Source organism: Chrysemys picta, chromosome 2 (assembly GCF_011386835.1).
Source record: "Chrysemys picta bellii isolate R12L10 chromosome 2, ASM1138683v2, whole genome shotgun sequence".
Lineage (NCBI taxonomy): Eukaryota > Metazoa > Chordata > Testudines > Emydidae > Chrysemys > Chrysemys picta.
In genome coordinates, this window is record NC_088792.1 from 180,364,965 (window position 1) to 180,375,232 (window position 10,268).

At 44.5% G+C, this 10,268-nt stretch overlaps 1 protein-coding gene across 1 annotated transcript in view; it reads left to right on the plus strand.

Annotated features, from left to right (window-relative positions):
* LOC135981644 (uncharacterized) overlaps positions 1–10,268 on the plus strand; it is a 33,425-nt gene that overhangs the window by 6,637 nt on the left and 16,520 nt on the right. The window lies entirely within an intron of this gene.

Genomic DNA, 10,268 nt, shown 5'->3' on the forward strand with positions numbered 1-10,268 from the left:
CCCGCCCCCTCCCCGTCCCCCAGCTTGAAGTGGTTTCTGTCATATAAAGCATTTATAGTTTGATTCAATGGCTCTCAGCACCCCCATTATACAATTTGTTCCTGCACCTCTGCCCTGTGTGTTGTTTGTTTGAGGAAACAGCACTCATTTACATCTTATAAATGTAGGGTTGCCAGGTGTCTGGTTTTCGACCGGAACGCCTGGTTGAAAAGGGACCCTGGCATTGGTTCTGACTGTGCCACTAAAAGTCCGGTCAGTGGCGCAGCGGGGCTAAGGCAGGCTCCTTGCCTGACCTAGCTCCGCACGGCTCCTGGAAGCGGCCAGCATGTCCGACTCCTTGGCACAGGGGCGGCCATGGGGGCTCTGCACACTGCCCCCGCCTCGCATGCCAGCTATGCAGCTCCCATTGGCCAGGAATCGTGGCCAATGGGAGCTGCCGGGGAGGTGCCTGTGGGCATGGGCAACATGCAGAGCCCCCTGGCCCTTCTGCCTAGGAGCTGCAGGGAAATGCCGGCCGCTTCTGGGAGCTGTCTGAGGTAAGGACTGCCCAGATGGAGCCTGTACGCCGAATCCCCTCCTGCACCCCAACCACCTGCCCCAGCCCTGAGCCCCTCGGCTGCAGCCCTGAGCCCCCTCCAGCACCCCAAACCCCTCATCCCCAGCCCCACCCCAGAGCCCACACCCCAGCTGGAGCCCTCACCTCCTCCCACACCCCAACCCCTGCCCCAGCCTGGTGAAAGTGAGTGAGGGTGGGGGAGGGCGAGCGACAGAGGGAGGTGGGGATGGAGTACATGGGCAGTTAATTTAGATACTGCTGATGTTGCTGAGGTCCTTAATATTAAAAGCACCAACCTGTGGCTGATGATAACGTAGTGTAACTTAAATAATTGATAGTCATGCATCTGAAGATATGAATTAAAAGGCTGTCTAATGTTTCTTTTGGGAAAAGCAATAACATAGTTTAACTGAAGAAGCCCCAAAGGCTATCACCTGCAATTAATCATTTTTACTGAGGCATTTTATTTTATTCTGTCAGGATCACTAGGAGTAGACAGCTTGCCAGTTTACCAAATGTTACCAGCTACTGAATTCAGTGGTATCAACGTAATTGTATCGTCAGCCTCTTTATTTATTTATAAACACCATATGCCTGTCATGTCCGAGACCAGTGGATGTCATGTAGTCATTCATTAGGATGCTGAAAACAACAAAGCCCTCCTGATTATATTGCACTCCATTCATTCTTGCCAATGCTTTATTTCAGCACGTGATAATGACTTGTGGGACATTTGGTGTACAGTGTCACAGTATAACCAAATTAATATGTCTTGGATATTTGAACCAGTAATAATGTCATCAGAATGCTTGTGGCCTAAACCCTTACAATTATTATGTAGGATTGAAGACAAAAATCAAATACTTCCTCTTTTGTTTTCCTAGGAAAAACACAATCTTGGCTACTGGGAGTTGTATTTCTGTTACAGTTCCATAATGCCCTGAAACTGTGAAAGTATTCAACTGGTAATGTTAGACATTGCTTTGTCTTGAAATCATCACATTTGTGAACAGTAAAGTCCCACTAAAAAAGGGAACAAAATGTCTAATCAGCACATATACATTACACAGGAGATAATCTGACTTTATGCTAGCAAATCTTAAATCCTGTTATCGATTGACTTGGTATCTGAAAAGTACACTTGCATTTTTATATTAACATCTATGTGCAGGAGACATAAAATCATCATAATTTTATCCATTTTCCTACCAACGTACAATTGCTACCTATAGGATGTTCTCAAGTGCTTTGGCAAATTTACTTGGAAATTATTCAATTTACGAGGCTTCCACCACTTTTCTTGGGAGATTATTTCTCCATCTTCACAGACTTTACTGTTTTGAATTTTTTTTCTCTGATATCCATTTATCTAGCACCTGTTGCTGTAGCAGCCAGGTGATAATTAGCCTAATTTTTTCTGTTGATCATTTTAAAGTTAAACCCCTAAACATAGATTGACAGGCCCCAGATTTGCAGCCCAATGGGAGTCTTGCCTCGATAAGGACTGCAGGAACAGACTTAGAAAGTTCCAACTATTCAGTGGTCAAAATTCAGAGCTTTTGAAATTGTGGATGAAAGTCACCATGCTAGTATATGGCAAAGTAATAGGTATTATGGGTGTAGCCTGAGATGTAAGATATGCCTGTAGGGGATTCAGAACACACCTAAGTAGGTGTAACTGGAGCAAGTTGTAGGTGGGGGAACCTCTTGTAGGGGCTGAGGAAAAAAGGTGAAATGTTCATCATTACCCAAATAATAGGGGGCATGTGGGATGAGATGGACATATGGTGGTTCAGTGCTAGTGCAAGCTAGAGGTAGGTTGATGTCTAATGCCTGGCAGAAAATAAAGCTGCCCCAAGCTGGTGTAATTGCGGAAGACATCACGCCACACACTGATCCTGGCAAAAATTCAAAACGCCCATACGGTTCCACCCACATCATGTCACAGGTTGGGTGTTAAGAGAATGATCATTCCTCAGATCTGCAAAGGGAAATCAAGCAGCACAAAGGAATGAGTAACCTCAAATAAATGTGGTCTGGCAAACCAGCTGCGGTGCCAGCTTGAGGGAAAGGCAGAAGCTGAGGCTCGGCACTCACCACACACCTGCCTGTCCCAGCCTCAGGCAATTGAAAAATGGTCTCCTAACAAATCTAAACGTCCTTTTGAGACACCTGAACATTTATTTGCCCCGTACAATGATAGCTGGATGGCTAAATACAATCCTCCTTCCCCCAGTCCCACTTAGGGTGACCAGATGTCCCGATTTTATAGGGACAGTCCCGATTTTTGGGTCTTTTTCTTATATAGGCTCCTATTACCCCTATCTCGATTTTTCACACTTGCTGTCTGGTCACCCTAGTCCCACTTGCATCCAAAGAATTGCATGCACACTCCCATTTTGGTAACTGACAGAGCAGTACGTGCTCAGAGCTGCTTGCTGGGGCAGACGCCCGTAGGCTGCATCCCCCCACCCCCCCACGTAACTTGCTCCATGGCTGCATTTCGTATATGCAGAATGAAGAAGCCTGGGATGAAAAATACTGTGGGTGAAATTCTCAGCTGGTATAAACTGGTATTAGCTCCAGCAAAGTCATGGAGCTATGGCGATTTACACAATATGAGGATATGATGAGAGAACTGCCTTGTGGATGAGGGGAAAGCAGTGAACGTGTTATTCCTTGACTTTATCAAAGCTTTTGATACTGTCTCCCACAGTATTCTTGCCAGCAAGTTAAAGAGGTATGGGCTGGATGAATGGACTATAAGGTGGATAGAAATCTGACTAGATCGTCGGGCTCAACGGGTAGTGATCAACGGCTCCATGTCTAGTTGGCAGCCGGTATCAAGCGGAGTGCCCCAAGGGTCAGCCCTGAGGCCGGTTTTGTTCAATATCTTTATTAATGATCTGGAGGATGGCGTGGATTGCACCCTCAGCAAGTTCGCAGATGACACTAAACTGGGAGGAGTGGTAGATACGCTGGAGGGTAGGGATAGGATACAGAGGGACCTAGACAAATTAGAGGATTGGGCTAAAAGAAATCTGATGAGGTTCAACAAGGACAAGTGCAGAGTCCTGCACTTAGGAAGGAAGAATCCCATGCACTGCTACAGATTAGGGACCGAGTGGCTAGGCAGCAGTTCTGCAGAAAAGGACCTAGGGGTTATGGTGGACGAGAAGCTGGATATGAGTCAATAGTGTGCCCTTGTTGCCAAGAAGGCTAACAGCATTTTGGGCTATATAAATAGGAGATCGAGGGACGTGATCATTCCCCTCTATTCGGCATTGGTGAGGCCTCATCTGGAGTACTGTGTCCAGTTTTGGGCCCCACACTACAAGAAGGATGTGGAAAAATTGGAAAGAGTCCAGCGGAGGGCAACAAAAATGATTAGGGGGCTGGAGCACATGATTTATGAGGAGAGGCTGAGGGAACTGGGATTATTTAGTCCGCAGAAGAGAAGAATGAGGGGGGATTTGATAGCTGCTTTCAACTACCTGAAAGGGGGTTCCAAAGAGGATGGATCTAGACTGTTCTCAGTGGTACCAGATGCAGAACAAGGAGTAATGGTCTCAAGTTGCAGTGGGGAAGGTTTAGATTGGGTATTAGGAAAAACTTTTTCACTAGGAGGGTGGTGAAGCACTGGAATGGGTTACCTAGGGAGGTGGTGGAATCTCCTTTCTTAGAGGTTTTTAAGGTCAGGCTTGACAAAGCCCTGGCTGGGATGATTTAGCTGGGGATTGGTCCTGCTTTGAGCAGGGGGTTGGACTAGATGACCACCTGAGGTCCCTTCCAACCCTGATATTCTATGATTCTATGATCTGGCCCTGTATGAAGATTAGACATAAAGGGATGTCTACGCAGTTGCTGGGAGCAAGTCTCGCAGCCTTGCCTTAGCAGGTTACGTGAAGATAGGGTGACCAGATAGCAAATGTGAAAAATCGGGACGGGGGTGGGGGGTAATAGGAGCCTATATAAGAAAAAAACCTAAAAATCGGGACTGTCCCTATAGAATCGGGACATCTGGTCACCCTATGCAAAGATAGCATGTGGACCTTCTGGTTTGGGCTGCAGCTGAGGCTCTGAAGCCGGGGGGGGGGGGGAGGAGGGGGTTCAGAGCCTGAGTTCCAGCCTTGGGTGAACATCAAAGCAACGGCTACACAGTTACCCCAACCCCCTGCTCTGAGCCCCCTGCCTCACCCTACACCCCTCCGGCACCCAACCCCCCTGCCCTGAGCTCCCTCCCACACTCCGCAGCCCTCCCTGCACCACTACCCTGAGCCCCCTCCTTCACCCCAACCCCCTTCCCTGAGGCCCCTCAGACAACCCGCACCCCTTCTCTTCCCCAACCCCTTGCCCCGAGCCCCTTCCTGCACACTGCACCCTCTCCCACACCCTGCAGGCCCTCCAGCACCCCAACCCCCTGCCTCAGCCCTACATTTATGGCCCTGCATGCAATTTCCACACCCAGATGTGGCCCTCGGGCCAAAAAGTTTGCCCACCCCTGCTCTAGCCCATATTGAGCTGATTAGTGATGATGTAGGAGTAAGAAGAGTATAGATGTTGCATTTCAGCCAATTGTTTGCAAGTTCATCTTTATTTTCTACTCCAAAGGTATCTACCGTATGTTATCACTCTAATATTTGTCATCTGAGCCCTTTCTTTAATCTCCAATTTATTTTGCAGTCTCTTGTTTTCTGTAAGTAAAAATATGTCCAAAACAACAGTGATAGCAAGATGGTATCTCTTTTGGGGCTCCATGGAAAAACTCTTTTCAAAAATATTAACATCTTATGGCAATACATAGTGCCTGCAGTTCAAAAGGCTCCTGTAGTGCTATACAGTCTGTACAAAGTCACTCATCCACCACCTCACTGTAGTCACTTCTGTATAAGCAAATATGACACCAACATTACATTGTTTAAAGGAGAGGCACTGAAGAATTAACTGCTCCATTTGAAAGATGGTGATTTTTTAGGTAGACAGAATTATCAATGTTGAAATTTGTCCAGGACACCAAAGTTAATGCTTTTATCCTTGGGGGGAAAATAACATGGCATCTTTCCATGCCCCCCAAAGGTTAGAACTTCTGTTGTACATTTTATCTGAAAGATGATCCCGCCAGCAGCATATCGTGCTCTTTAGCACCGTGCTAGAGCTTATTTTCAGAAGTGACTCAGGGTGAAAGAGCACCTTGCACTAATGCACCATGGCTTCCTGAAGCACTGTAGCTTTTTCTAGAAATCTCAAATCCAAATGCTGGCAAGAATCCAACCCTGCTAAGCGTATGAGATCCAATGAGATCATGGCCCAAAGTGTTATGGCTTCAGAACCACATATCCTTCAACAAGCAATAAAAGTAGACCTTCTGAGTCTGCTGCCATTGAAACTGTTGGAATTTTTTCATCAGAGTTTGGCCTAGAATAAATTAAAGTACAATTTAAATGGCAAGATCATTCATATTACACAACCAAAAGACAAAAATAAAAGGGGAATTCTAGAAAAGTCAGGTTATATTTTGTACATGTCTTCTCCTTAATTACTCTGTTTGAATTTACACTGACAAAGGTACCGCATGGGCCAGATCTAGGTCTCTTTTAAGATAATAGGTTTTGTCATCAGCTACAATGGAGCTAGTGTGTAGTATACAAAGGACAACATACTTAAAAAATATTGCTGTAGAACACAATGTGTTGGTGTAGATTATCTGTTGTGTGCTGGCAAACCAATGAGCCAGATTCTGGGCTCACACGTGTTTTATACTATTGTAACTCCAACAGAGTTATTTCAGTGGAAGTCAGGCATAAATGGAGTCCAAATCAGGCCCAATGAAAACAAACAATCAAAAATACCTAGACAGAATAATGAACCTGGAACATTGAGCGCAAATGTCCTATTTCTTGGAAGATCTAAAATTCCCTTTGATAGACTCAAAGACTTTAAGGCCAGAAGGAACCATCTAGTCTGACCTTCTGCACATTGCAGGCCACAGAACCTCACCTACCCACTCTTATAATAGACCCCTAACCTCTGGCTGAGTTACTGAAGTCTTCAAAACATGATTTAAAGACTTATGGAGAATCCACCATTTACTCTAGTTCAAACCAGCAAGTGTCCCATGCTGCAGAGGAAGACAAAAAAAAAAAAATCCCTGCCAGGGTCTCTGCCAATCTGACCTGGGGAAAAATTCCTTCCTGACCTCAAATATGGCAATCAGTTGGACCCTGAGCTTGTGGGCAAGACCCACCAGACACACACCTGGGAAATAATTCTCTGTAGTAACTCAGAGTCCTCCCCATCTAGTGTCCCATCTCCGGCCATTGGGGATATTTGCTAGAAACAGTCACAGATGGGCCACGTGCCATTGTAGGCAATCTCTTCATACCATTCCCTCCCTAAGCTTATCAAGCTCAGTCTTGAGGCCAGTTAGGTTTTTTGCTCCCACTACTCCCCATGGAAGGCAGTTCAAGAACTTCACTCTGATGGTTAGAAACCTTCATCTAATTTTAAGCTTAAACTTGTTGATGGCGAGTTTATAGCCATTTGTTCTTGTGTCAACATTGGCACTTAACTTAAATGACTCCTCTCTCTCCCTGGTATTTATCTATCTGATGTATTTATAGAGAGCAATCATATCTCCCCTCAGTCTTCATTTGTTTAGACTAAACAAGCCAAGCTCTTTGTGTCTTCCCCATAAGACAGGTTTTCCATTCCTCTGATCATCCTAGTAGCCTTTCTCTACACCTGTTCCAGTCTGAATTAAGCTTTCTTAAATGTCAGATTGTTAAATCAGATGCAAACTGCAGTCTATAGAAATAAATTCTGCATTTTCTAGTGGTAAATTTAGATATATTCATTCTATTTTTTTAGTTTCTATTCAGTTTCACCAATGTAACATACTGTACTCCCATTCTTTTTTTTTTTTTTTTTTTTTTTTTTTTTTTTTTTTGCATTGTCTGTCAGGAAGTCTAGAGTAGCTCATGTGTGTGAGTACCAACCTCAGGGCAGACTGTCAAGAAACAGGGCACAAATCCTTGGTTGTATGTTCTATAATTAGATTTCACCAACCAAGTAACAAGTGTGTGAACTCCTAAAGCACTATAACAGCCTTAACATGGAGTCACAGACAGTCCTCCTGGGCACTCTAGTCTATATTGCCACCCAGGCAAGACTGCTTTTGATAGATGGTCCCTTACACCAAAAATCACAACAATATTCAGGTTGCACCCAGTCCCAAAGGACCAGTCACTTACCCAAGGGCAATTGTACCTCAGATCTCAAATCAAAGACAACTCTTGTAGCCAATCCTGTAATTCTAACTAAACATTTGCTAACTAAGAAAAAGAAATGAGAGATATTTGCAAGGTTAAAACAGGTAAACATATGCATGTGAATGAGATACAGTCTTAGTCTCCAAAAGATAGCTGCTATCATATGCAAGCTCTATATGTCCTTATGGCTAACCCAAACCAAGCAGCTTGGGGATACCTTGCTTATGAAATATTGCCCTCTCTGAATTCCAAGCAACATAGTGATAACAATTCCCCCTTGACAGGGATTTTTATGCCTTTCCCCCAGAGTTGAAGCTGTGATGGGATGAGAGGGCTTGTGCACGTACCGTCTTCATGGGTGTGCGGGAAGCCATCCACAAAGTATTTTGACTACTGATGTTTCACAATGGCTTGTCAGGTGTCTGTAGGCCTTCTTCTGTTAGGGAGAAGATGACACATCTTGTGGTAAACTAGCATGTCACACTTGGTAATGCTTCTCCCCAACTGTGGGGGTTTACAGTCTTAGCAAACATTTGTATAGTTACAGAGTAACCCCTTACATGTTACCTTATAACATGGGATACAGTTATTATAAGTAAAATTAATACATGCAGAAACATACAAGCATTTCATAAAGTCTAAACACATTCTTATAGTCCTAATATTTATTTTAACAATACTAACACATAGGTGAGCCAGACTGGTTTCCAGATGTGCATTTGTCAGTGTTCAATGAGGCCTAGGGTTCTTGGAAGGAGCTGGCACCTGGTCTGCTAGCATCACAGTCTCGTGTCAAACTCATTGTTGGAAATAGTAGGAAAAGGTTTTTAATTTGGAGGATGAGTTCCTGGCCCCACTGAAGTCACATTGGAGTTTTGCCATTGACTTCAATTGGGTGAGGATTTTGCCCAGAATGAGTTGCCTATGGAAGTTCACCATCAAGCTGGAAGGAGTTGAATACCATCTTGCTGTACAAGATGGGGGATCGAGAAAATCTTAAGAACTATCGCCCTATATGCCTGCTCTCTCATATCTATAAACTCTTTACAAAGGTGATAACAAACCAGAGTCTGGATGAACAACAGCCAAGAGAGCAGGCAGGGTTTCGAAGAAATTTCAGCACGATCGACCATATGTTTACCCTTAGCCAGCTCCTAGAAAGAGCGAGGGAATACAAACTCCCGCTGTGCATTGCTTTCGTCGACTATGAAAAGGCCTTCGATAGCGTTAAGTTCAACGCAATATTAAAGGCACTCGCGGAGCAGGGCATTAACATGCAGTACATCAGTTTGTTGAAGGAAGTGAATACTGGATGTACAACAGACGTTACTCTCCTCAGAGCTCCCCTCCGCATTCCAATCGAGAAAGACTTAAAGCAAGGAGATACGATTTCACCAAAACTATTTACCGCCTGCCTTGAAATGGTTATGAACAAGATCAATTGGAGGAGTGGTGTCAATATAAATGGAGAACAATTATCTCATCTCAGATTCGTGGACGACATCGTACTAATTGCCGAAAGCACCAACCAACTGCAGAGCATGCTACGAAGACTCAACAAGAAAAGCAGTCAGGTCGGTCTGAAAATGAACTGTTGCAAAACGAAATACATGCGATCAGATGTCTTATGAAAAGCCCGAATAACAGTAACCGGAGAAGAAATTGAAGAAGTGGAACAGTACATATATTTGGGCCAAGAAGTTAATATGCACCAAGACATGAACGGAGAACTCTCGCGAAGGATTCGGGCAGGATGGTGTGCGTTTAATTCCATCAAGGACATCCTCAAAGGAAAAATCGACAAGACCACACGTACAAATATCTTCAATTCAACAGTGCTGCCAGCCATGCTGTATGGCAGTGAAATGTGGGCACTGACGAAGAGAGAAGAAGAGCGGCTGTCGGTAACTGAAAGGGCAATGGAAAGAGCTATGTTGGGAATTTCCCTTCTGGATCGTATCCCAAATGAAATGATTAGAGAACGCAGTGGTGTGAAAGATATTGTCATGGAAAGCAGATATATTAAGATACGATGGACGGGCCACATAGGACGCTTCACGGACAATAGGTGGACTGCAATCATTATTGAGTGGTACCCGCGAGAACAGAAAAGACTACCTGGTCAGCCTCCAAGAAGATGGGAAGATGACATTGTAAAACATTTCAGACGAACGTGGAAAAGAAAGGCAAGAATGCGAGAAGAATGGTGGACGTGTTGTGATCGGCGCAGTCTTAACGACAGCTGAATACCAATCAATCCAGGTGATGGAAGTTCACACACACACTTTGTAGCAATATCTATCTATCCTATCTATCTATCTCATTAAGAGCCCAGTCCTGTCCCGTGTTTTGCCAATCTTGTTGAGATTGAGCCCTAAATATAAACAAAAACAGTTTAGAATACACTTATTCTCAGCAGGGCTGGCTCCAGGAACCAGCCCAGC